The sequence below is a fragment of the Ursus arctos genome, unplaced genomic scaffold, assembly GCF_023065955.2.
Source record: "Ursus arctos isolate Adak ecotype North America unplaced genomic scaffold, UrsArc2.0 scaffold_16, whole genome shotgun sequence".
Taxonomy (NCBI): Eukaryota; Metazoa; Chordata; class Mammalia; order Carnivora; family Ursidae; genus Ursus; species Ursus arctos.
In genome coordinates, this window is record NW_026622830.1 from 49,369,443 (window position 1) to 49,397,138 (window position 27,696).

At 45.8% G+C, this 27,696-nt stretch overlaps 1 protein-coding gene across 32 annotated transcripts in view; it reads left to right on the forward strand.

The window, feature by feature from the left end:
• Positions 1 to 396: 396 nt before the first annotated feature.
• LOC125281389 (ral guanine nucleotide dissociation stimulator-like) overlaps positions 397 to 27,696 on the forward strand; it is a 119,766-nt gene continuing 92,466 nt past the window's right edge. For 30 of the 32 annotated variants that reach the window (XR_008959450.1, XR_008959448.1, XR_008959446.1 and 27 more), the window contains exon 1: positions 5,162 to 5,259. The gene's annotated coding sequence lies outside the window, so the exon portion shown is untranslated. Of the gene's footprint in view, positions 534 to 2,148; positions 2,265 to 5,161; positions 5,260 to 27,696 lie in introns of those variants that run through there. The other 2 variants (XM_057312761.1, XR_008959454.1) reach the window with 2 other exon arrangements.

The window sequence follows — 27,696 nt, forward strand, 5'->3', positions numbered from 1 at the left end:
GACCTCAGTTCGGCGGGCCGCCCCTCCCGGCCCCCGCCGAGGCTTCCCCGGACTCGGCCACCACACGCGCGCTCAGTCCCTCGCAGTCCTCAATGCCCGGCGCGACTGTCCGGCGCGGTCTCGGGAGCGTAGCCCTGTGGCTTGCTGGGCATGCGCGGAGCGCCGGGCGCATGCCCGGTCCTGGGGAGGGGGGGAGGGCGGAAGCTCGGCGCGGGGACGCGGCCGGGCGCGCGCCGTGGCGGTGAAGCCCGCCTCAGCCGGTCGCCGCGCATGCGCGACCTGCGCCGACGCAGCACGCCCTGAGGGCGCTATCCCGCCGCCGCCGCCGCCAGCCCGCCGCCGCCGCCAGCCCGCCGCCGCCGCCAGCCCGCCGCCGCCGCCGCCTCCGCCGCCAGTCCGCCGCCGCCGCCGCCGCCGCCGCAGGGACCGCTGTGCGCCCGCGGCGTGAGGCGTGGGAGGGAGCACCGCCTGTCGGTTCGCGGCGCCGCCTCGGAGTGGTCTGCCCTCGCCTCCCGGCGCCCCGCGCGGTTCGAGTGAGTGCGGGCCTGGGGAGGGGGCCGGGACGCGGGCGGGCGGGCGGGCCGGCTCCTGGAGCTGGGGGTTGGCAGGGCCTAGCGGGGCCAACCAGCCGGTCCGCGCGGCGGATATGGCGGAGACGGGCCCCTCCCGCGCGGGGCTCGGGAGGCCGAGGATGTGGGGAGGCCGGAGAAGTGGGGAGGACGAGGGAGGGGCCCCGGGAGGACGCCGCTGTGGGGAGGACCGGGGCGCGGGCGGGTCGGGAGATGTGGGGCGGACTGGGGGGTCTCCGGGAGGACGGGGGGGACACGAGAGGCCAGGGAAGGGGGAGGAGGGGGCGGGTTCTGGGAGAACGGCGCTGGGTGGAGGACGGACTTGTGGGGAGGTCGGTGGGCTCTGGCAGGCCTGGGGACGAGGGGAGGCCGGGGGCTCGGGTAAACGGGGAGGTTTGGGGGACATGAGAAGGCCTGGGGGTGTTCGTGAAAGATGGGGAGGTTGGTGGATTCGGGGGTCTCGGAGAGACGGAGGGGCTCGAGGCCGGAGCGCACAGGGAGGCCGGGGGCTTGGGGAGGCCAGCAGGCTTCCTTGGGAGCCGGCCAATTGCCTCAAAAACAAAAGGGGGGAGAGAGGAAGGAGGAGGAAGAGGGAAATCCTTGGGGACCTGGAGGGGGGGCGGGGGAATAGCCCTGACCCTATATGGGGACTCACTGGCCCTCAGGGAAGGGCGGGCTTCGCACCCGGGTCCGCGCGGGCTCCTTCCCCGCAGCTGGCGCGCAACTTGCTGTGGCCCTGTGGTTTTCGGGGCGAAAGCCCTGGAGACCTCGTTGATTCATTGTGCCTCCAAGTTTACCTCTTCCCAACCCAGCCCCCAGCTCTGCTTCTGGCTTAGGTGGAAGAAGGACTTGCTGTTTCTTTCTCTCTCCTTTCCTTTCTTTCCTCAGGAGGAGGAGTGAGTGTGTGTGTGTGTGTGTGTGTGTGTGTGTGTTACTTGGTTTTATTTAATTGGAGGATTTAGCTTAATGCACTAAGGGTAAAAAGAAATTTTTTTTAAGTCATTTCAACAGTGTCTCATTCTTGCATAGTTAGCCTGCAGCTGGGTTTTTGGCAGTGAGACTAAGATAATAGTAATGTAGTAATTGTGGGAACTGGTTGAAATACATTCAAGCTGAAGGCGGTGTAAGGATTTGGGGATCTGTACTTAAGACGACCAACGCTGGGATTCTTAGGTAGAATGTTGGGATTTTCTCTTCTTCAAAAGGAGTAATTCTAAAGTACTAGAAAGCAGGTGTCCTGATACCCAAGCCGGCACTCTTTTCATATTACGCAATGCGTACAATGTCAAGCAAGTGTCATCAGGTCTTGGGTTCCATATCCATTAGTGATAGCCAGACTATTAAAGTTCTGTAAGCCCCTGGTGAACTTTTCATCTTTTGGGGAGAATGAGGATATAGGAGAAATATTTGTTTTCTCAGGTGTGAAAAAAAGTTGTAACTCTTTAAAGGCAAGCAAGGCCCATATGTCCTTGAATTTTAGTTCTCCGGAAGGATAGCAGGTATGTGTAGTAGATACTCAGTAACCAAATAAATGCAAAAAAATAAAAAAAAACCTTTGCTTTTGTGTATACCCTTGTAGCAGGCGTTGTACTGGACTCTGCAGGGTGATAACTGGATGAGAAATGATCCTCTCCAAAGGTCTTTGCAGCCGAGGGAGGGAGACAGAGAAGTCAGTCAGTGATGATGGTACAGTGGGTAAGTCCTGTGATAGAGGTGTGCCCAGGGCATTATGACGGGTACTCATCTTTCTTCAGTCCCCCACATTCTTAACCCTTTTTATACCTATTGTTATTTCCCCTCTACCCCAGACCTATTTTCCCCATACCTTCCAGTAGCCTCTTAGTAATTTTTCTTCATGGTCATACAGACTCATCTCTTCTTCACATTTGATTTCTGGCTTACAGTTTCCTGGAGATCTCCGTTCTCTTCTTTTCTGAGCTGCTTGCTCCTTCGGTCTTTTATTGTGTTGTCCCTGGATGTTCCTTTGTTCTCATCGTTTGGCTTTTGTCCAGAGTTGGATTTTATGTTTGTGGCAACTCTTGTCTTTGTCTTTCTTCACTGACTTCTTCCTTTTGGTGGCGTTAATTACTTTAAAAAGATAGTACAGTGTTTTTGGACAAGTTGAAGACAGCCTTCAGCATGCCTTCCTCTTGAGCAACACTGCTCCGGCTTGGACTTGTTTCCCTCTCTCCTGGTGCACAGCCACCATTCTGGAATCTCCCTTCATCGTCGTCCTGGGGATTCCCTTATCCCTTCTAATGGAAGCTCATGCCTTGCTCATTTTTTGTTGATGCTCGTGTTTTGGTGGAAGACTTTCTCCAGGGGCTTTCTGACATAGGATGCTTAGGAGGCAAACCTTTTGGGACCATGCATGATTGAAACTTGATTGATGGTTTCGCTGGGTATAGAGTTCTGTATTGGAATTCATTTTTGTTCATAAATTCAAAGATTGCTCCATTGCCTTCTTGTTTTCATGTTACTGTTTTAGAATTCAGAAGCTATTCTCATTTTTCCTTCGTACTAAACTTTTACCCCCCTCCCATCTTTAGAAGCTTGTAGGAGTTTTACAATTTGTCCAAGTCTTTTGAAATATCGTGATGGTGTACCTTGTGTGGTCGGTTTTCATCCACTGTGCTGCATATTCAGCGGGTCCCTTCATTCTGGTAACTGGGAGTTTTCAGTTCTGGGAATACTCTTTGGCATTACTGTGCTGAGGTTTTCTCTCTTGCTTTTCCTTATTTTGTTTTTCTGGAAGTCTTATTATCCGGAACTTGGCTGTCCTGGGCAAAGGTTGTAATTATCTTAATACCTTTTTCTTCTTCTTCTTCTTCCTTCCTTTGCTCCTCCTTTTCTGCCTTTTTTTTGGGGGGGGTCTTTTTATTCTCTGTTCAGAGAGGTGACTTCAGTTTGACTTAACCTTTTCTTTAGTTTATTATTTCTGATTTCAGAAAGGTTCTTTAGATTTCCAAGGGCTCTTTTTCTATTTTTCTAGGAGAACATCCTGTTTTTCTTTATTGATTGCAGTGTTGTCTTACCTCTATATTATTGATAGTTTGTATAGTCTCTGTTTCTTTTAGGTTGTTTCCTTCCTTTTCCTGTCTGACGTGGTGGGGCCCTTTGACTTTTACATCAGGGTATTCTGGGTGGGCCATGTGTTGAGGGTCCCCAGGGTTAGTATCTTTAGATCTGTCTTTTGGAGCTGATCAGATTCCCCAGAAATATTCTCCAGTCTCTTTCCGGCACAATTCTGACTTCAGAATCTGGAAGCCAGCGGTGTGCGTGTGTGGTCTGTTGTAGGAGAGCTGGAGAATTCACTGTTCACTGTATATACGGTCATTAAGTCCAGCTCTGTTCAGTGCAGCTGGGCAGGGTGACTTCAGTCCATAGACGCCTCTACTTTTCCGGGGAATGCCCCCTCCCATCTTCTTTCAGAGTGAGGGGGCGTCACGTTGTGCCTGGCGTTGAGGTTCTGGTTTCAGCTTCCATGGCCTTCCCCGGCTCCTCTGTATTTGAGGCTATGCCTTCTTTACCCCCGTTCTGTCTACACTGCTGCTGCCACTTCTGGTCTTCTAGGACACTGCTGTGCAAGTGGAAGTGGTTCCCGTGTGTTCCACTGCTGAATTAGGACCTGGCTTTCTTGGGCCTGCTGCCTCCTTTACTCTACTTCAGTCTGTTATAGTTTCTGTCTCCTCCAGGTTTCTTCTTTTTACTTTTTTGTTTGGGTCTCAATCTTCCATGTTAGAAGATTTCCTCAGTACTTCAAAAATCTTGGCTTTTTTCTCCTTTCAGTTCTCCCTGTGCTGTTTCAAACATTTTTTAAAAAGATTTTATTTATTTACTTATTTGAGGGAGTGAGTGTGTGCACACGGGAGAGAGCAGAGAGCACAAACGGGGAGGGGCAGAGGGAGAGGGAGAAGCAGACTCCCTGTTGAGCAGGGAGCCTGACCTGGGGCTCCATCCCTGGACCCTGGGATCATGACCTGAGCTGAAGGCAGATGCTTAACAGACTGAGCCACCCTGGCACCCCTGTTTAGAACATTTTTAAAAAATATCTCTGTAGTATAGTTTTGATGGAAGGCAGTGGAACAGATGTCTATACTCTGTCATTGTATCGTGCACTTATTAGCCAACCACACCCTGTTAATTTATGATTTTTGATATGTTTGAATAGTTTCCAGTTGCTTCACATGTATTTCTTTTTTTTTTTTTTTTTTTAAGATTTTATTTATTTATTTGACAGAGAGAGACAGCCAGTGAGAGAGGAAACACAGGCAGGGGGAGTGGGAGAGGAAAAAGCAGGCTCCCAGCATAGGAGCCTGATGTGGGGCTCGATCCCAGGACTCTGGGATCACGCCCTGAGCCGAGGGCACACGCTTAACGACTGAGCCACCCAGGTGCTCCTTCCTGTGTGTTTCTTAAGTAGAAATAGGTTTGAAGACAGGGACGTGGTGCCCTCTTCTCACCCCTCATCCCAGGCGTTGCCCAGTAGGCTTGCGTGGGAGGTGATGGAACTGGCTGAGGGGTGAGTTCAGTAGAGCTTCAAGAAGTGAAAGGAAGGGGGTTTTAATGCGCATGTTGTCTCTCCTTGTCAGGTTCTCTGAAGACTATGGAAAGAGGAAAGAGAAACCGGGAGCATTTCCTTTAAACCCACGTTTGATTTCTTCACAGAGTTACCGTGGCCTTCAGAACTGTGAGTATAATTCTCTTGCTACATTTGTGTTTTGGTTTTTCCTTTTGTTTTGATTTTTCTTTCATCTGTCTTAAGGTTTCTTTGACATATACTAGAAACAAATAAAAGCTAGTTGATTTTGCAGAGTAGGTGAGGGAAGAAATATTAGTTGTTTAGTGCCTTTTATGTGTGGAGAGAGGCAGGCAGGATGACAGTCCTGTCCCTGATAGTTGTGACAGTAGCAGCATGTGCCCTAGAAGAGTGGCCCAACAGGGTCAGCACTGGGCCATCCAGCTCCTAGGTGAGTCTCTGGCAGTAATCCCCTGAATGAGGCTACCCTTTGCCCCTGTTTCACATTTGCATAACTGAAACAGAGGTTAAAGGTTACTAAGTTAGTAAAAAGCAAAGCTGGGATTCAGACTCAGTATGGCTTTGGAGCCTGTGCTTTTTACTTGTGTTTTATTCTTATGGGCTCTGGATTCAGATGTTGGCTTGGCTGCTTACTTACTAACTTCACTAACTACCGAAACCTAGTTTTCTCTCCATGCGAACTCTTCACTGACTACTTAAACCTAGCCCTTTCCTCTGACAAAGGGTGCTCTCCCAGGGTTGTGGTGAAGATGCCATAAGAAATGTGAAATGTGCTCAGCATTCACAAATGTTAGCAATTGCTATTTGGTGGCAGTTCCCCCACTTTAATGAGAGGAAAACTAAGCCCCAGAGATTGGGTTATTTGTGATTTGTTAATTTGTAACCTTGGCACTTGTGCTGCACTCCACAGTTGGGAGGTTATAGAATTGAGATTCTATTCCAGTTTGTCTTATTTCCAAAGACTGCTCTTTCTGGTAGGCCTAGTGGTAAATCGAGGACAGATCGTTGATAGAAGATTCATCAATCTGTCTTGTGGTATTAGCATTGGTAAGATTTTCGCAATACATTGCTTTGGTGTAAAAGCCCCATAAACTTAGACTTCATGGATTCAGAATTCAGAATCATTTATAATTACGTTGAATTTGACTTTGGCATTGTGTTTGTCTTAGGTGTCCAAGGGGCAGGACCCTGGATTGTTTTTCCATTTCCTTCTGGGGGTCAGTTCACTTTCCTCCTTTGTTCTCTTTTCTCCCCCAAACCCACTTTTGTTTCTGCCAGGATTAGGTATTAGGGAAGGGAAGGAAAATTGTGTCACGAAGTTTCAGTTTCCAAGTAAGGCCTGGAAGTCTTGCTCCTTTTCTCTGATTCCTTCTACCCTTTCTTGGCTATGAGAGGCACCTGTTCTGTGTGCTGTGCCAGGTGTGACTCTGCTGTCTTTTGGAGAAGGCCATGCCCAGCTGTTTACATCCCTTGTCTCCTCCCCAGCCTCCCTGCACATTTCGATGTTTCTTCCTGTAACAGTGGGCTATATTTATTGGGTACAAGTCTGTTTCTGCATCTTTAAGGGCAAAGATTTTGTTATTTCGTTTCTGCATGTTTTCTGCTTGACCCATGGGTAGTTTTCACTAAAGGCTGGATGAAGTAGTGTTTAATGCTTGCCACAAAATAAGTTCTCTTTTCTTAGTGGATCCAAACAAGAGGGAGAATATCAAGTATAACTTTTCATCAGCATTAGCTATTAAAAATCGTTCGTCATGTAGAGCCCAAGACAGTTTCATATTTAGCAGAAATTACACAAAATTTTTCTTCTTAATGTGATGTGCAGCGGAACGAAGGCCTGACAGGGAACTGAGAGCCCCGTTCTTGGCTCACTGGAACTTTGAGCACCGGGATATAATCTGCTGCTTCTAGTTTGGCCCTCCCCTCCCCTCCACCCCTGTTTGAAAATATGTAAACCCAGGAAAAATACCTTATAACCAGTGTTTCTATAATTGTTTCCCCCAATTCTGGACAACTGGTGAGGCCACACGAGTAAGCCTGGCTTTGTACAGCATCGACTTAATGGTGTTCCTCTGAGATCCGGGGCCCTTGATGTACCTGAGGGCCCTGGTCCACTTGAGCCCCTGCAGGATGGATCAGGTTCTTGGTTCTTGATTTGTTTTGGGGTGTTGCATTCTTAAGGCAGAACTTGGGATGGAGGTGTTTTACAATCAGAATTCTAGGAAAGCAAAGTAACGTTTTGGAGGAGTTGAATTGCTGGGATATGTATGGAGATTATTTTCAGGGTTAATGGGGTGTGGGGAGGCAGTAGACAGAAAGGAAGGTTGCCCGGAGACCCATCTGAAACCCCCCCATTTGATGAATAAAGATAGGTTATTTAGCGTCAGGGCAGCTAAGAACAATTGACATAGATTGAACTGTGAGGTTCTGGGGCTGTTTGTCGAAACAAAGAGTTGCTAGGGTAAGGCGGTGCTGGCTTTCGGCTCCGGAGGGCAGCTGTCCCTCCCTCAGTGTTGAGCCCTGAGATTCGGCTGAGGTTTGAAAGGCTAGTGTGTTGGGAATAGACACTGGTGGTGGGGGTTGGAGGGTGGGGGAGAGTAGAGGACAACCAGGAGGTTATCGGCACGCTGTTCAGGGAACCAGGTGAGCAGCAGCGGAGGCTGGGATTGGAGCAGGAAAACTGGAGGTGGTGAGAAGCAGTTGGGCCTTGGATGTATTTCAAAGGTAGAAGCAGTAGGATTTGCTGACAGATTGGATAAGGGGTGTGAGGACAAAGGGAGGAGTTGAGTTGACTAGAAGGCTCTTGGCCTGGGCAACTAGATGGGGGGAAGGCTGTGGGTGGAACTTGGTTTAGAGGGGCAGATGGGGAGCTCACTGTAGGCATTTTAAGTTTGTGATTCTGTTAGGGATCCAAGTAGAGATGTCATGTAGGCAGTTGTAAATAGGCATTTGGAGCTTGGAAGAGAAGTCTGAGCTGGAAGTGGCCATGAAAACGCAGTGACGGTCTGTGGTCACCGAGGGAGTGAGCACAGAGAAGACAAGCAAGCCTGAGCCTCGGGTCACTCTGCCATCGAGTGCTCAAGGACGAACATGAGCAGTGTTTGGCACAGAGCAGGTGTGAAGAAGACCACAAGCACTGGCACCATGGGAAGAAGGGAAGAAGTGTCCAGGAGGAGGATGTGATCAACTCTCTGAAGTGTCAGGAAAGGTCATGATGAGGACTGAGGTTTGGCCTTCGGGTTTGGCGACTTGGAGGACACTCTGGCAAGTGCTCGGCGCAGTGTGGGGGCGTGGTCAGAATGAAAGCCCGCCTGGACGGTGGTGTGAAGGGGGAGAGGGTAGTGAGACAGATTGCATCTGGGTGACTTAGGTCCAGGGTGTACGGTCATCCTCACACTTACTCACCGTCTGGGTGCTGAGCAACGCAGCCGGGTCCCTGAGGTCCGTGGTGGTGTCTTCATGTCACGGGCGGGGAAAGGTCAGGTTCAGAGCTTACAGTAGCTTTCTCAAGAGTACGGAGCCGGCAGGCTGATGCCAGGTCTCAGGCCATGCACGCTGTCCTCAGCTGCCCTGCGTCCTGAGGGTGGAGAGACACTATTGAAGGGGGAAGGGGGTAGTGTGGTTGAAAAGTTGTAGGAAAACGCTTATGTCCTGCTGGAAGTGCTTCTGTTAGAGAATCTGTTTCTTTTTCTTACTTAGAAATTTCACTTCTATCAGAGGGTGGTAGGTGCATGTGTTCAAAAGTAAAACAGTGTTGAATGGTTCATGCAGAACCCAGCGGGCTCCTGTCCTGCCTCCACCATCCGCCTCCCAGAGCTGCCTGGAATCCTGCTTATCTGTTTCTTGTAGCATTTCTGTCCACGGTTCCCAGCAATATCTATGTAGAGGCAGGGCCATCGATGCGTCACTTTTAGAAAAAGTTACATTTTGAACTCCCATCTTCCCCCACATAGTTGTAGCACAATTTTTGTTTAGAGCCATAATTTGGCGAACTGTTTTGACTTTGTTAATGTTGCTCACTATTGAGCTGGTGAATGTAGCATGATTATATTCCCTTTTAGTTCCACTTTTTGTTTTCCTGTTTTCTTGAGCTTAACAGTTGCCACTTTTTTTTTTTTTTTTCTGTTTGCTTGATATTCTTAAGAGTTCTCACTCTCCCTGACAGTAAGGCCTCTTAATAAAATTTGCCATCTGCTCATGTGTATTCCTTCTGTCTTCACCCCCAGGGACATCTGTTTTCTTGCATGCTGGACAGGTTACTCTCCCATGGTAGCAGGGTTGAGGTGCGTAGGGCAGATCCTGCAGGAGCAGGCGAGACCGGGTAGAGAATCCTGATGGGGAAGACAGTGATGGGGAGATCAGAGGGAGGGGGACGGTGTCCTCCTGAGGGAGCAGGTCCGGGCATGGTGAGTGGGGCTCGTGGTAGTTGGGGAAAGGAATTCCAGGTGGAGAAGGTGAGAAAAAGCAGAGCGGGACGAGATCGGTTACTTTTTGTTAACCTACAAAGCCTGTATTGTGGCGCCTCGCTAGGTGGTACATGTTAACTTAGTTACTGACTCTTCCTTTAAGACCTTTAAATAGATTTCCATGGAAAATGTGACATTCAGATCGTTAAACATCTGTCATAAATTTTTTATTTTTTGAAAGATTTTATCTTTTAAGTAATCTGTACACCCAGTGTGGGGCTCAAACTTACAACCCCGAGGTCAGGAGTCGTACACTCTACTGACTGAGCCAGCCAGGGGCCCCCGTCATAAATTTTAATATTTTCTTAAAACCTGCGCATAGGATATATCAAGACACTTAAATCCAAGAGATCATCTTAAACTGTTGATTCCATGTATTCGTTCATGGCAAAATCTTTATGGACTATCCCGTCACTGAGGCGGCCCAGCCAGTCATCGTGCAGGCGTGACCAGTGCAGCCCCCCGCTGCGGTCGTCAGGCGGGAGCAGGATGAGCGACCACAGGACGTTTCAGAGGCTGCTCTGTGTCTAGCTGGATGCGCAGGATGGTGTGCAGGGAGGCCGCGGTGTTGCAGAGGCGGGCAAGCGCAGCCCTGTCTCCGTGGCTCAGTTAGGGAGGCCCGTCGCGAACTCGGGAACGAGTTGGTGCAGAACCAAGAGTGAGTGGATTGGCTTCTTTTGAAAAGAAGCATCGCGCAGTTTGAAATGCTGAGGCAGGATTATAGGAAATAAAGTCCGTAAGTGCCTTTCAGGACTGCCAACTCCAGGGCACCTTTTACGTAAATGTGCTGCACCTTTTATGTGGGTGCCTGGCTATTCTCATGGACGGTCAGGAGCCTGTGTTTAGTTCAGTGGGTCCGCCGTGTCCAAATGTTACCTGCTTCCTGAAGCTTCTGCTTTATGCTCCAGGCTTTGCGCAGGACACCCTTTATCTTGCCAATAGTAGTTACGTTTGTGATTCAGGAATTCTACGTGAGGGAAGTCGTCAGAATTGTGATACCTGCCGTTTATGTGTGTCATTCATCGTGTGTTTTGAGTTGTGTGTAGTGTTTATAATAACAAGGTAGTGATTACTGCCCCCACGCTGCAGAGGAGAGCCCGGAGCCAGATACCAGTCAGCCCGAGGCTCCACGTGGTGGTGGCAGGCTCTCCTGTTCCTTTACATGAAAGCTTAGCCCTTGCTCTGAAGTGCACGTGGTGCTCCTGTGTGCGGGCTCTGCCTGTGATAGAGAGGGGGAGGGCTGCCGCCCACCGAGCGGTCTGCAGACCCTCAGTATTGTCACGTGCCAGCCGTGCTTCCGCCACGTCGGGATGCGTTGTCACTAGTGTTGCCAACCATTGCACGTGGTTCCCCGTCATTGGTGTTTCTGCTCATACTGAAGAAAGATTATGGATTCATCCCATACTTGTAAAAATGGGAAAATACGTCTGTTTCTGACCCTAGTAGTAGGCAGGCAGCTTTTCCTGTGATTCTTACACTCTGACTAAGGGGGAGAGAGGATGTTTCTTTCTTTCTACCTGCTTTGGCATATCGTTGCTATCTGCCAGGGGGGAGGGGCAAGTGGGGCGTTGGGAGTGGCGATGGCAAGGAAACATGTTAGATTTGTGTCTCCTGCTCATGAATTCTAAGTGCTTTAACAAAATAGACAAACTTTCCATCATTTCTTCTTTGATAAACTGTCTATTAAAAGGATAGGTGTCTCAGCAAAAAATTCAACTGGAAAAATGGTGAGAAGCTTTGAGTAGATACTTCATCCATTTCCTGTAGATAACAACATGCACACAAAAAGACTCTCCCCATCATCCCTCATTAGGGAAGTGCCCGTGACAGCCGCAGTGGGTAGCGCTGCAGTCCTGTGAGAATGCCTCCCATTCCCACAAAACAAAGCAGCAGAAGGGGACAGTGCCCAGGTGCAGGGCTGTGGGACAGCTAGAACTACAACGTGCTTTGCTGGTGGGGATGCAAAGGGTTATAACCACTTTGAAAAAGTAGTGTGGCAGTTTCTTATAAACTTGAATATATACTTCTCATACGATCCAGCAGTCCTACATGAAGGCCTTTACCCAAGAGACATGCAAATTTATCTCTACACAAAGGCCTGCATATGATTGCTTATAGCAGCTTTATTCCTATTTACCGAAGATGGAGAACAACTCGGAGGTCCGTCAGGTGGGAAATGCGTGAACAGGTTGCGGTGCACCTGTGCGGTGGGGCAGTCCTTGTACAGCAACACAGAGGTACTGACTGCTGACATCCTCAGCAAAACAGGAGCGCGTCCAGAGCGTTCTGTTACGGGCAAACACAGAGCTCTGTACAACTGTGGTTCCCCCCTGATAACATTCGGATAAAGGCAAAACTATGGGAACAGATTGGATCAGTGGTTGCCGGGGGCTGAGGCTAGGGGAGGAGAGGACTGAGTACAGGAGGGCGTGAGGGTGCTTCGTGGGTGATGGAAGTAGGCCATGTCTGCCCTGTGATGGTGGTCATACACTGACTGTGTCAGTCAGAACCCAGCGAACAGTGTTTTACTGTATGTAAATTTTACCTCAATAAGCCAAACCCAAAAAAAGGTGGATGACTTATGTATATACACACGTAGGTATTACACACACACACAGGCACACACATTTATACCCACGCTTGAGCTCCCTTTTTCTTTCCAGTGGATTAAATTTAATTTTTCTGGATTAGGTATCCTGAAAGTTTAAATGAAATAGATTGTAGCACAGACACTTTGTGAAAACAGAGGATCTTGGAGTCTTTGGTTGATTTTTACATTCTTATTCACGACCTGAAGGCTTTATAATGTGGTTTGTTTTTGTATAACATGGTTATGTAGTATGGATGTCACGTAATTAGCATAAATAAAAGATGTTTTATCAGTTAAATTATTTTAAGATTCCTTCCATGTTGTTCAGGCTCTTGTAGCTGTGGAGAAAAATAGTTTTACTAGCTTTAAAAATTAATAAATGTTTTCTTTGATTCATGACAAACTTAATTATACAGTCTTCAGCTCTGTCTTTAATCAGCTGTAATTGTAGGGTATGATTATATTTCAAACCGCTAGACCTAAGAATGTACACAGAAAATAATACAAGTTAGCTTCACCAAACGTAAGGCTTCATTGTAGTTGCGAGTCAGGTCTCTTCACAGTATGTAAGAGGGTCGCTTGTTATTAGTATGTGGTGCTTTGCGATGCCCTGCAGAGCAGTTGTTCAGCATTTTTTCCTAATAAACCCTTCTTAGCAAAGCCACAACAGTGGGCAGGGAGGGGGATTAGAGTGGAAAGTTGTGTATTTACTTTTCATTTAAAAATCAAAATCTGACTATAGACAATAAGAAGGCCATTCATTTAAATGATGAGGTCTTCATTATTTTGCGATCAGAGGATATTGCCGTGTGTGGTTATAATGGAATCTGATACAGTAAGATGCAGTGTAAGAGGCCCTTCCTGAGCTGCTTTATGTTTGCTTATCCCGTGCGCTGCTCTGGGGGCTGGGGGCTGGCTTCACTGTCTCTGGTAACCTTGTCCTCTGAATGGTCATCACGTAGTCAATATGCACTAACGGCCTCCGTGACCGTTGTGTTTGGGAACAGAAGGAGTAGGCTGTTCTGCCTTGCGTTTGTTCTCGTCTGACTGTCCCTGTGTTTTGCTGTGGGAATCTGTGCGCTGACTGGTTTTGAGGGTTTGGCCCCTGCTGGGATGCTTCTTACAACTGGCGACCTTTCCAGCTGCTGTCCGCCAGGTGGCTGTCCTGCTGCAGTTGTCACCGTGCCGCCGCAGGGGCGCTGTGTGGGTCCCAGTGTGAGTGGTGTGTGCCGCTGGACAGCCCGCCCACGTGGGGGGATGTCTGCGAACAGCTTACAGTGTGACTCGCTGTTCCACTGAGAGGTTGTATTTGTAGAATAGAAGAAAAACGGATGTGGAGCATGAAGTTTGAAAAGTGTTTAACCGTGTTTGTTTTCTCTTGTGGTTCAAAAGGGTACTTAACGGGTCATCTTAAACAAAATGTACTAAAAGATATTAAACTCCTTTGGGGTTTTTCTGGATGACTCAGGATCCTCAGTACGAACACCTGTCATTTTCAGCGTGTGGTGGCCCCGCTTCTGCTATTTTCCTCAATATCAGGCTGTGTGGCGGGCAGCCTCTGAACGCCCTTCTACCACCCTTTCTAATTTGCTACTCCTTGTTTTTGTTGTTGTTGTTGTTTGTTTGGTTTTAAAATGAAGCCTTGTGTGTTTTTCTGGAAAAGTTGTAAGTAGTATAGGCAACTTCCAAATACCCTTTCACCTAGATTGACCAGTTGTTAACATTTTGTGACATTTGCCTGCATGGCCCCCTCCCCCCACCTCTGGATATAGAAGTACACGTGGCACATTTATTTTCACACACTGGAAGAGAGTAAGTTGCACACTTCACGCCCTTTACTCTTAGGTACTTCAGGAAGTATTTACCAAGAACAAGGACTTTTGGGGCGCCTGGGTGGCTCAGCCATTAAGCGTCTGCCTTCGGCTCAGGTGATGATCCCAGGGTCTAGGGATCGAGCCCTGCATCGGGCTCTCTGCTCTGCTGGGAGCCTGCTTCTCCCCTCACACTCCCCCTGCTTGTGTTCTCTCTCTCGCTCTCTCTGTCAAATAAATAAATAAAATCTTAAAAAAAAAAGAACAAGGACTTTTTACATAGCCCAAAATAATCAGTATAGTTATCAAATTGGCAAATTTAACATGGGCCACTCTGTAGTTTACAGTCCATATTCACAGTTGCTCTGTTAATTACAGTAGTTTTCCCCCATACAGGACCCAGTCTAGAATTACATGTGGTATTTATTGATGTTTCTATGGTCTTTTTAGTCTGGATATGTTTCTCAGCCTTTCTCCATCATGGAGACTGTTCTAATTGTTTTGTAGGTCTTTCTTCCGTTTGGGTTCCTGTGATGTTTTCTCATGATTAAACTCAGATTACGCATTTTGGGGGCCAGGCTATCAGAGAAGTGGTGCTGTGCTTTTCTCAGGGCATCATATCATTTCTCATATCCATTATTCGTCTCAGGATGGCACATGATGCCGGCTTGTTCTGTTATTGGTGAGGTTAACATCTAGGAATTTGTGGGGCTGCAGATTCTTGGACCCTACTCCTGACCTGCTAAGTCAGAAACTTAGGGCTTGAGCCTATGTTTTTAACAAGCCCAAAAAATGATTTTGATGTATTCTAAAATTTGAGAATTACTGATCTCAGGTGATCAAGTTAGGGCGGCATCTGCCTAGTGTCTGCTCTCTAAAATTAGCGTTTATCCTTTGTAATGAATGAGGAAATCTGTAGGGAAATATTTGAGGCTCTGTGACCTTTTGAGCTTTTAAACTGATCGTTTGGCGCCCCCACGGATGATTCTTGCTTGAACTAGTTATTACTAGGTAGTCGTGCAGTGGGGACGCTGTTCTTCTCACCTGTCAGCTGGCATTCTCCCTTAAGGAGAGTTTCCCCTCCTTTGTTGACTCACTCAGTTGTTCACCCAGTAGTACTTCACGGATTCTTGTTTGATTCAGGGGCTTATAGTCCTTAACTCTCATTCATTTTGATGCTGGAATGCCCCCTGATTTGGTTTTCCAAATCATCTCCTGTGTTGTTTTGACACGTCCCCATTCTTTTCTGAGCACGACCTTCCTTTTGGCACAGTAAGATACTCCCAGCATTTCCTGTAGTTTCTCTGCCCCTGTGGTGCAATCAGCTATTTCTCCAAGATTCCCTGGTTCCTTTTGGTGGGAGATGGAATTTAGAGGCCGGGATCTGAGTGGGAGGTGTGCTCCTTTGCTGCCAGCTATTACTGCTTCCCAGCGCTTCCTGTGTGTGTGCACGTGCTTGTGCAGCTCTGCTCCAGATGCAAACATCTTGTTGTGTTCGTAGGAGCCGACGAGTCTCCGATCAGTTTCATTGGCTTCCAGTTGATGCATTTTCTTCCCTTCTCTTCTCTTTCTTTCGCAGTCTCACATGCACCTTTCTACTTCGATGGTTAGTCAAAGGTTGGAGTAGAATGTATTCTCAGATTTGGGGGTTTATCTTGGGGTTCCCCTGCTTCCAGCATCCCTCCTTTACATATCAGTTGGTCCTCCAGCCCCCATTTCTTTCTTCTGAGACCTCACACCAGTAAGACTTTTGCTTTCTGCCAGTAGAGCTCGCCCTGGGTTGGGAAGCACGTTTAGTCAGAGGAGCAGCAAACTGGCAGATGTCCTGGGGTAACTCCATTGTTCAGGGGAGAGCCTTCAACTCTGGTGTGTGCTTCTGGGCTTCCTGGGTTGTCCTGCCTATGCGCATTTCACTGTCTGCCAGGGATTTGGGCAGTGTATTTATATTCAGCCTTGGAGCTCAGCATTTTGCAGCCCTCTTGTTTCCAAAATTTCCCCCTTAAATTTATAGCCAGTGTGCTGCGCATTAAGGTGGTACGGTAGGGCTGCAGTCCTGCCCTCCCAGAGTTGGGGCTCACAGTATTGCCAGGCAGGAAAGTGACAAACACTCCCTGGTTTGTACCAGATGCAGGGACAGTTCTGACAGTAACTTCTTCTCAAGTGCTTGCCTGCCTTTGGTCATTTTCCAGTTCCTTCAGATGGTTGGTTTTAGTGATTTTGTCTGATTTTTATAATGATCTATGGAAGAAATTGCTCCATTGTCTTCATGTAACCATTACGGAAGGCTCACTCTCCCTTTTGTCTTATTCTTTTCCTCTGAAATCTAGCTTCATCTTTATTTTTGTACCCAACGTTTCATTATGGTAATTTTCAAACAAATGGCAAAGTTGTAAAAATTTATGGTTAACATCCATAGACTTCTCAATCCCCTGGATTTTACCTATCATGTGTTATTATTCTTGCTTTCTCACGTAAATAACCAATTATCCATTTCTCCATATAGTAATCCATTTTATTTTTTAGGCTGTATTTCAAAGTGCGGATATCAGTATACCTCACCCTATGTGTTTCAGCGTGCATATTGTTTACTAGATAGAGTTCATTGTTTGTTTAGCGTATTTTTCTTTCAGTGTAAAATTTCTATACCAGCTGCACATAACTCAAGTATACATTCACTGAACTGTGGCAAACGCATCCACCTTTGCAACCCAAACACTTATTGAGACATAGACCATTATCATTTCCCCCAAAGGTTCCTTCGTGTCCTTAGTATTCACAGTCCCTGCCGCAACCCCTGCTGCCATTCTCACCCTGACCCCTGACAACTGCTGCGTTCGCCCCCTCAGTTCAGTTCTGCCTGCCCAGGGGTTTCCTGTCAACAGAATCATACCGTGTACATGGTGTACGAGGCTTGTTTTAGCATAGTGTTGCTGAGCTTATCCATGTTGTTAGTGTATCTGTAATTCATTCCTTTTTAAATTATTATTTTTGGGGGGAGGGCAGAGGGAGAGAGAGAATTTTTTTTTTTAAAGATTTTATTTATCCATTTGACAGAGAGAGAGGAGAGGGAGTGCACAGGCAGGGGGAGCAGCAGAGGCAGAGAGAGAAGGCTCCCTGCTGAGCAGGGAGCCCAACTCAGGACTCGATCCCAGGACCCTGGGATCATGACCTGAGCTGAAGACAGACGCTTAACCGGCTGAGCCACTCAGGGGCCCCGGAGAGAGAGAACCTTAAGCAGGCTCCACACTCAGTATGAGGCCGTGTGGGGTTCGATCCCATGACCCTGGGATCACAACCTGAGCCGAAACTAAGAGTCGGATGCTCAACCAACTGGGCCACCCAGGCTCCCCCTTGTCCTTTTAATCACAGAGTTGTGTTACGTTGTATGAGTCTGTCATATCTTGTTTATCCGTTCCTTTCTTGATAAACAGTTTTATTTTTGAAAGAAACTTTTGCTGGATGTGTAGAATTCTAGGTTGATGGTTTTTTTCTTTCAGCATGCTAAACATACTGTCATTATCTTCTCATCTTTGTGCAGATTTCTGAAACTCATTTTCTACAACTTTTCCATCTCTGATACTCTACCTTGCAAATTTGAGCCACTCAGCTTCCCAAAACTTGGAAGTTTTCTCACCTTAACTCCCTGAGGCTGCTGCGCCGTGCTTGGATTCCCTTCCTGTGCCCTGCGCCACGGTGGTTCCCAGCTGAACAGAGAGGGGACGGTGGGGCTCACAGGCCTGTGCCGCTCACTGTCTCCAGATCTGAAAAAAATAGTTTCATGGATTTTTACCGTTTTTCTATTTGTTTACCATGGCGGGGTGGGGGTGGGGGGCATCGTTTTCCGTACCAGTTACTCCTGCACGTCTGAAGTGGATGTCCCTAAGTCAATGCTTTTTAATGGAAAGCAGTTCGTATGCTCTATTTCTAAATTTCCTGGAAAATATTGTGAAAGAAATTTACTTGTTTTAATTTTTTTTTAAAGATTTTATTTATTTATTTGACACAAGAGAGAGACAGCCAATGAGAGAGGGAACACAAGCAGGGGGGCGTGGGAGAGGAAGAAGCAGGTCCCCAGTGGAGCAGGGAGCCCAATGCGGGGCTCGATCCCAGGACCCTCAGATCAAGCCCTGGGCTGAAGGCAGACGCATAACGACTGAGCCACCCAGGTGCCCCTACTCGTTTTAATGTTGATTTAGCTACCGATTTTACGATCTAGAAAATCTCAGGTTGGTTTCCATTTTGACAGAGGGGAACCTGTATTTTGGGCAGACTTTCATTTTAGTTATTTTGTTATTAAACTGGCTTAGGGTAATTGGTTTATTCTGCATCGTATTTAATGGAAAGTAGCATTTCTTGCCTGCCTTAGCAAATGCTGTCCGGTTTGTCATGAACATAACAGTTAATCCCAACTCCAGGAAAAGCCTGTTTGTTCCGGTCTCTTGCCCACCCTGTTGGTGCAGTGTTAGTGTCTCTGAGCCGCAAGGATAGCTGGGCCTGGTAACACGTGAGCATGAATAGGAGGAAACGTGCGAGGATCTAGTCACTCATTCTGCACGTAGCTGAGCTCCTGCAGTGACCCAGGCCCCGTACAGAGGTACTGTTCCTTTTTTCCTCTGATCTTTCAGATGATTGGTTGGAGATTGGGAATTGTTTCTGGCTTTTCTCCTAGTTTTTGATATAAATTTTAGTACCTAAGTCTATGCCTTTAAAAAATACCTTTGTTAATTTGTGAAATTGAGATTATCATTAATAGTTAATGCTAAAACTGTGAGTATTAATCAAAATAATTTTTTATGATATAAATCTTTTATGAAACGACATACCATAAAATGAGTGTGTACGTACCTCGTCGTTTTTACCTACTAGCGATGGCTGCTTTGAAATAGAAAGCCCAGTAGAGTAATGGTGTTTGGGTGTGCGACATAAGTTAGGACCTACTCGAGAATGAGGGACTGACGGTGATTTCTGGGCCCCATGGCTAGACTAGTACTTGAAACTTAATGGGGAAGGATTTGGGCACCTGGAAATGATAATTTTGTTCTGGACCTGCAGTGTTGTTGGAGACCTACCTGTTGCATATTTGTGGAAACTGTTGATCCTACATTTATCATCTTTTGGTGGACCTAGGGCAGATGAGACTTGGTCAGCCCTCAAGCTGAACTTTCTTTACCTGGGAAAACTTTAATCACTCTTGTGTGCGCTTCATTTTGTCATAAATCCTGATATAAATTTCTTGAATGAAAAATTCTTCATTAGTGAGTATATAAGATTTTTAAAATTAATAACTATTGGTCCTCTTGAATTTGACTTTTAATCTTAAATATTTAGATTTATGAAAGATTAGAATATACTTATTAGGCAACGAAGGTCATTTTCTGTTATGGCGTAGACATCTGAAAGATCGTTCGGACAGTTGAAGAAAATATATCCTCCTTTCTGTTTGCCCTCACCCCCTACCTTTTTCCCCCACCTTACTTTTATTTAAGTAAGAAGATGTGAAAGGGAAAGATGGCAGTGTATACCTTTTTATGCAAAAAAAAAAAAAAAAAAAAAGGTGGAGCTAGTTGATGAGTGGATTTTATCAGGAGGGGAGGATAAAAAGCCTGGCCGGGTGTTTGCATGGCATTTACACAGTGATCCTGATGGCTGATTTCATATTAGGACCTATTGTGGCTGCTGCCACGAATCAGCCCCCATGGGGCCGCAGACTTGTTTCCTTTGCTGCTGTTTGTGGGCTTGGTGACTGGTGCCTTCTGTCTGCAGCCTGTGACCTTGTGTAAGGGGGTGGGGATGGGGCTGCGATAGGTGCACACAAGGGAGAGAGCGTGCTGTCGTCTCCCGGAACTGTGAGCCTGAGCCTGGGCTCAGCTGAGCGGGAGGTTGTTAAGAATGAGAGTGTAGGGGCGCCTGTGTGGCTCAGTTGTTAAGCGTCTGCCTTCCGCTCAGGGCGTGATCCCGGGGTCCTGGGATCGAGCCCCACATCAGGCTCCTCCGCTGGGAGCCTGCTTCTTCCTCTCCCACTCCCCCTGCCTGTGTTCCCTCTCTCGGGGGCTGTCTCTCTCTCTGTCAAATAAATAAATAAAATCTCTAAAAAAAAAAAGAGAGAGAATGAGAGTGTACACAGTGTAGTTTTCCACTGTATAGAAAGATCTCGTTGTATGAGGTATGGATTGTAGCTTTGAGGTCATGTGCAAACAGCTGGCAATGTTCTGTGTAAGTTTCAGGCCTAGGAATATGTAGTTCTGTTTTACATTAAACCCTGCAGGTATTGATGCTGTGATTTTTGTGTTCTCTTACTCTTGTTAGATTAATTCACATTTCTGTTATTTACTTAAAGACGGTATTTGATTTCCATAGAAAGCTTGGGAAATATGCGTTAGGAAATTCCTATACTCAGAGGTGGTTCTTAGGGGGGAATTCAGGATGCCAATGAAAGGAGTATGCCTTAAGCCACCTGTGATTCTGTCCAGACTTTATATGTACTTAGAGCAAAAAACAAACTTACTTTCTCTCATAAATAATTTAAATGCACTTTATGTAGACAAAGTCATTCAAAGCTTTATTTTCAGCACAGTGAGGTGTAGAAATACTTAAAACCATAGCAGAACTAAATTATAGTTTCCCTGGGAAGTAAATATAAAAGCATGCAATCATGATTATAAGAAGGAAATTTAAATACTTTTAACATATTTTTCCAGTTCCTTGGTCCTTCTCTCCCCAGTCATTCAATGGGAAGTAACGTAGATTTTTTTAAAAATATTCAAATTATACATACATATATGTATATCTGTGTATACGTGTGTGTATTCAAATTAAACATACATATATGTATATATGTATACATATATGTATATGTGCATATGCATGTATTGTGTGTATATATGTACATGTGTGTGTGTACACACACATGTTTTAAGTAACTCTTGTATTATAGGAGATCCACTGTTTCCCCTTAGGATCAGATTTTGAATGTGTTCAGTTGTTGCTGTTAATTATCTTTCCATTGTTTATGATGTTTAGTTTTCCTGCTTTTAGTGACCACTCTTATTATCTATAAGATGCATGGAAAGACTGCATCCCAGAAGAGCAGTAGTCAGTATTATAATGGTTTTATTTAATTAACTGAAAAAGGTTTTTTTCCTAAAATAATATCTTTCTAGGAAGTTAAAAAAATGTTCTCCAGAATACCTTCTATCTTAATGGATTGAAGGCTGCAGGTACAGGTAATTTTTTAGATTTCAACCTTTTATGGGGCTTAAGTTGAAAATGTTGTATAGTGTTTCAGCTTATAATTTTGCCTACTTTTCAAATGTAGTACACTAAAGGGCATGACTGTGGGACTGGTAAGTTTTGAGTTGCTTTTTTACATTTGCTCTTGGAAGTGTGCAGAGGCCTTATAAGGAGTTTCAGTTTGGGAATTAGGAACAGACAGACTGTCCTTGAGGTAGGTCAGGATCTGATCTTCTTCTCAGGTCAATTAAGGTCCCTCAGTGGGACAAGCGGAGGCAGGAAGGTGCCCACAGTTCGTGTCCCAGGTGAAATGGATTGCCAGCCGGTTGCTCCTTTTGTCTTGGTTGGGGTGTCTTTTCCAGCACGGCTCCCGACCCGCTCCCCAGTCTTACCTGTTAGCCACTTGTAGACTTTGTGATGCTCTGTGCATTTAGCTATAAATGTTGCTTCATCTGTACGTGTTTTTCTTCTGTTGACCTCCTCAGGGGTTTTAGATTTATAAAAAGTAAAATGCCCGTTGCGTCTTCTGGTTTGGCCACTGTTGATTGTATTAGTTAAAAAAAGATTTGAATTGAGAAAGGTTTGACCTACTCTGAGAGGATAAAGACATACTGAGAATTAAGATTACATAGATTGTCAGCACATTAAAAAAAAGTACTTCCCTTTTGTTGGTTTCAAATAACAGAGTGAATCTGAGATAGGGCTTCAGAAGCCGGTTTAGAACTGGATCTTGGCTTCAGATCCCTGAATCCCTCGTAGTCCGCCCAGGATGAGATAACCCTGTATGAGCAGGGAGGTAACTTCCTTATGGGAGGACGTGTCCAGTCAGGGGTCCCTGCAGCCAGAGAGTCATGGATACATCCGAGTCTCCGTATTGTTTATACTGAGAATCCGTCAGGATAAGTTATGATGAGACCTACCTGCTCACTTCTGCACCAGGGGAGCTGCACCTTTGGTGAATTGTAATCTTGATTCTGGATCCCTTCTCAAGACATTCGTGTGAACATTTTTTCCCAGAGTAGCCTGTGCTATAATGTGTGTAATAGAGCAGTTTCCTGGAGCATTGCACGGGTGGGAAATGTTGCTTCTTTCTCCATTTTGGTTCTCTCAGTTGTGGATGGCTTGCCTGGCAGACATGCAGAAAACATCTGTATACTGCTGAAGTTGTTCTGCCCCCACACTTTCCTTTAAAACTCTCTGGATTCTGATTGGCTCTACACGTTAAACATACTGACTTCTGATTACGGGCTTAGGGTGTGTGTGACAACGTTGTATTTACAGTGCTGCTTCATCTTTAACTCAGTTGGGTGTTAGAAAAATAAATGTGTGTGGTAGGTGTTCCCTCAGTTCTTTTAAAAGACTTTTTGTGGAAATTTTGGAAAAATTGGATAATGAACCCTTTTTCAACCTTCTGCCCTTGTTTGTCCTATTTCTTCTCTCCCAGACTTTTGTTTCCTGGGGTATTTTATTACTTTTAAAATTTTTTTTATTTTTTAAAATATTTATTTGAGAGAGAGAACACAAGTAGGGGGGAGTGGCAGGCAGAGGGAGAGGGAGAAGCAGGCTCCCCACAGAGCAGAGAGCCCCATGCGGGGCTGGATCCCAGGACCCTGGGATCATGACCTGAGCTGAAGGCAGACGTTGAACTGACTGAGCCACCCAGGCACCCCAGATTGACTCCTTTCAATATGATTTATTGCCCAGTTTGAGGTATACTATGTGTGTCAGAACATGCCATCTAAAACATACCTGTCTATATGCAGAAAGTCAAACATAATATAATCATTATGTAAGATAGTGTTGTTCCCCAAGTACTACCATTAATAACAAAGTTCTAGCATTTTTTTCAAATGTTTAAGAATTAAAATATACCAGGATAATTAAGAATAATGTTTGGCTCTTTATTTAATTCAGCCTGAGGATAAACCTGAAAGATTAGGGGCCTTAAGATATTTTTCTTTTTTTTCTTTTCTTTTTTTTTTTTTAAGGATTTTATTTATTTGTCAGAGAGAGTGTGTGCGTGCGTGCTTGAAGGGGGAGTGGCAGGCAGAGGGAGAGCAGGCTCTGTGATGAGCAAGGAGCCCAATGAGGGACTCGATCCCAGGACCCTGAGACCATGACCGGAGCCAAAGGCAGACACTTAACTGACTGAGCCACCCAGGTGCCCCTGTTTCGCTGGAGTATTTTAGAGCTAATCCCAGACATTGTATAAAGTTTCACCCATGAAAGTTCATTGTATGTCCCTAACAGATAAAATATATAACCATAATACCTTTACCATGCCTCACATAGTTAAAAGTAATTTAAAATCTTTTCTCTCAGGGCACCTGGGTGGCTAAGTCGGTTGTGTGTCCAACTCTTGATCTCAGCTTAGCTCTTGATCTCAGGGTTGTGGGTTTGGGCCCTGTGATGGGCTCCACACTAGGTGTGGAGCCTACTTAAATTAAAAAAAGAAAGGAAGAAAGAAGGAAAGAAAAAAGTAATAAAATCTTTTCTCTAATAAAACTCGGTAATGTTTAATTTTCAAATTTCCCCATTTTTTAAAAAAGTCTTTGACCTGTCAGTTGGCATATCTCTAACATTTCCCACTCCTGCCTTGCACCCTTTCCGTTTTATTTTTAAATAACAGCTTTTGTTGATGCTCTGGAAGAAACTGTCATTTATCCTATAGAATCTCCCACATTCTGAATTTGGCTGATTGTATTATGTGATGTCATTTAATTCATAAAGTTTAAAACTGGTTGCTAGAAGTCCAGCTAGAATGAGCTTCAACTCTGGGGGTAAGAATACTTGCTGTTGGCTTCACCTCTTAGGGACGGTGACATTAATCATTTGTTCAGATGGTGGTGTGATCCTTCCACCTTGTGGCTTTTGTGGGTGTTGATGGTGGCTGCCTGGGTACTTTGTATCAGAATTGCAGACACGGTGACGATCTGATTCTGCCTTCTGTATTTGTTTGCTGGAGCCCGTGCAGAAAAGGTGGGATAAATGGATAATTCTTGTATTTACTAGCTTCAGAATGAGTTCTCTACAAGTGAAAATTATTTTTAGTCTCATAAATGCATAGATGTTAAAATGACCTATATATGTGTATGTGTACACACATACGTAGATGTTAATTTACTGCATTCTTTCTGATGGTCAGATTGCCCTTCAGAGGTATCTTCTGTGTCATATGCAGACAATGAATCATTGCCACTAGATCAAAAACTAATGACGTACTGTATGGTGACTAACGTAACATAAAAAAAAAAAAAAGATATCTTCTGTGTCCTTTGGAAATGGCTCCAGTAATGTTTTTATAGTTTTCTTGTTTATGGGCACTATAAAATAGTTTCAGACTCAGTTTGTACCCTTATTGCCGCAGACCTGAAACCAGCCATCTCTCTAAGGAGCCTTGATTCCTTGTCACGTTTTAGTGGGAAATGGTGTTCAGGGACTAGAATCTGGATACTGTGATAGGTAATGCTGGAATCTTATTTCTTCTGGGCTTTTTTAGGGTATAGAGATAGGAAGTGTGTATTTTTCAGAAAGAAAAAAAGTCATGAGTTTATCTCGATACTTCCAACTTAAATTTAAGATTACAGTGGGGTGCCTGGGTGGCTCAGTCAGTTGGGCACCTGCCTTCTGCTTGGGGTCATGGTCCCAGGGTCCTGGGATCTGCCCTGCGTCGGGCTCCCTGCTCAGCGGGGAGTCTGCTTCTCCCTCACCCTCTGCTGCTCCCCCTGCTCGTGCTCTCTCTCTCTCTCTCGCTCTCAAATAAATAAAATCTAAAGTAAAAAAATTATAAGATTAAAATGGTTTACTTCTTTGATTTTATGTTTGTATGTCATTTCTCTTTTGCTTAAAATCTTGGTTCTTAACACTAACACGTTTGTGTCATTGCTTCATCATTCATGTCTGTGAAACTTGCGTGTCATTTCAGAATAACAGTGCCAGTGTTGTCACTAACAAGACCTCTGAACGTGTTTGAACGTGGTTTCTCTGTTTCATCTTGGTTTCAGTGATGCTATTACTAAAAGCAGTGTTAGACTTCATTATAGCTCTTGTACGCCATAGGGTGTAGCGCACTGGGATGTACGGTCAGATTACAGCTCCGCGCTGAAGTTACACCACGCTTTGAAAGTTAGGCTTATTTCTTTCGTTTTTGAAGGTTAAGGAGCAGTGGGAACTCTCAGACACAACTAATGGGAGTATCGTTTTGTACGTCCACTTTGGACAGTAGTTTGGTGGCACTTACTACAGTGGAACATGCACACTGGCCTCGTGGTTCCGTTCCAGGTGGACACACAGCAGAGATGCGTGCACGCGTGTACCAAGAAACAAGTGATTTGTGCTAGTCCCAGACTGGAACGGAGAGAGAACTGGGGTACATTCATATGATGACGTGCTCTCCAGCAGTGACTGTGAAGCTCCAGGACACAGCGTGGGTGCTTTTCACAGCATACTTTGTAAAGAATGGCTAAGCCCCAAAGGATACATACTGTGTGATTTTCTTGTAAAATAAAAAAAAAAGGATGTTTTTGAATCTCCATGTTCTAATGTACACGCGTGCATATTTCTCAGTGTAGCTCATCTTGACCGCTTTATTTCACGCTGCAGCCTGCATTCCCCTGCGCGCACACTTCCTGTCCCTCCGACCCTGCTGAACTTAGTAATTTTTAAAATAACACCACTTGACAATATACCGTATAATTTAGTTATTTATGATTTTATTGTTGTCTGTCTCGCCTAATAGAATGTAAACTTCATGTGGGCAGAAAAAATTGTGTGTGTGTGAGAGAGAGAGAGAGAGAGAGAGAGACAGAGAGAGAGAGAGCTACAGAGTCGGTGGTAGCTGGTTGACGCCGTATTGGTAGCTTGAAACCGAACAGGGTGGGTGTATTTATACCACAGAAATCAGCACACACCACAGAGCGGGGCTGCCCCCACTGACTCCGCACAGAGCCAGTTGTTACACACTCACCAGGGCGTCCTGGTGCACATCTCTGTCTTTGCACACACACTGAGGTAGGGATTCATGGTATCGGAACAGTGCCCGGCATGCAGGAGGTGCTCACTAAATTCTGAGGTGAATTTTATTATTGAAGAAATGTTGAGGTGCAAATGGCAGAAACTTACACTAGCTAAAGTGAAAAAAGGGAATATATCATTTTATGTAACTTGGAGTGTATTTAACGAATAAGTTACCGGTTGGTATCTGGAAATAAGTCTCTAGAAAGTCAAATGAGAAAAAGAAGTACCAGTAAATCCTAAAGGAACTGTAACTACCGTGGAAAATAAATAAGAAGTCTAATAGTTCTTTGATGTAGCCTTGTTTAAAATTACAAGAAGTTAAACATCAACTCCCAGTCCGCCCAGCGCCGCCAGCTGCACACCCGCTGGTAGTTGCTGCATCCGTCTTTCTCCCCAGCCCTCGGCAGCCGACCACTGAGCTCTCTGACCCACAGATGTGCCTGTTGTGCACATTTCATGTGATCGGAATCCCGCATCCCGTGCTCTTCCGTGTCCAGCATCTCACTTAGGCTTCCATCCACGTGGGAGCACGTGTGGGCACCGTTGCTTTTTGTCGTGAGTGACGTGCAGCCGTGAAGACGCTGCGTTTGCCTCTGGGTGTCCGGCCCGCCGGAGCGTGCGAGCTGCCCTGGCCTCTGGCGGCAGTCGTGTGCGCGGAGCCCGGGTTCCACTCGTTCCCCAAGTCGACAGATACGTGGCAGAGGTGGACGCAGCTGCGGAGGCCCAGCCCAGCTTCTCGGCTCTTGACCCTCTGAAGCTCTCGCGGCCTCTCTTGTCCCCACTGCCTCAGCAGCTCTCTGAACGGTGTATTTTATGTGCTTTTCACCATTTTCTACTGCCAGCTGTTGCATCCGTCTTGGATTCAGAAATCTCACGTCTCTTTTTTTCATTTTACCTGTTAGAGACTAATTTTTTGATTTAAAAGAAGGAGGAAGGAGGAATGTTTTAATAAGTCAGCCATTTACAAATGTCCTTTTGTGTCAGTCTGGCCCTGATGAGGTTCAGCGTGGCTTGCGGAGTGGAGGCGTTGCTGCTGTCAGTCAGGCCCTTTGGATCGAAGTAAGAAGGAAAGAACTACGATTTCTGCCATGTCAGGGGACATGGGAATATCCACAATCAAGCATTGATTTTGCTAACAGATTTTTAGGACTTACCTCCTTTATTTAAATTCAGACATTTATAAGTCATCGAGTTTTCTGGTCTAATGTAAAAAATTCATTATAACTGTTTCAAGTAAGATAAGGCTCTGACAGTTGAGTTACTGTAGTTCTGGTCCTTGAAAAAGAAACGTTAAGTACCTTTTTTGTCCTCAGAAGAGAACTTTAAAAATTGAGTGATTGTATTTAAGATGCATTGGGCAGAAATGTTTCTAGTTTTACAGACCCCTTAGGTGATAAGGCCTGGACGTGGGGAGCCTTGGAGTCGAGGTGGACGGAGCCACTGGGAGAGAGTGAAATATGGGGAGGACCAGGAT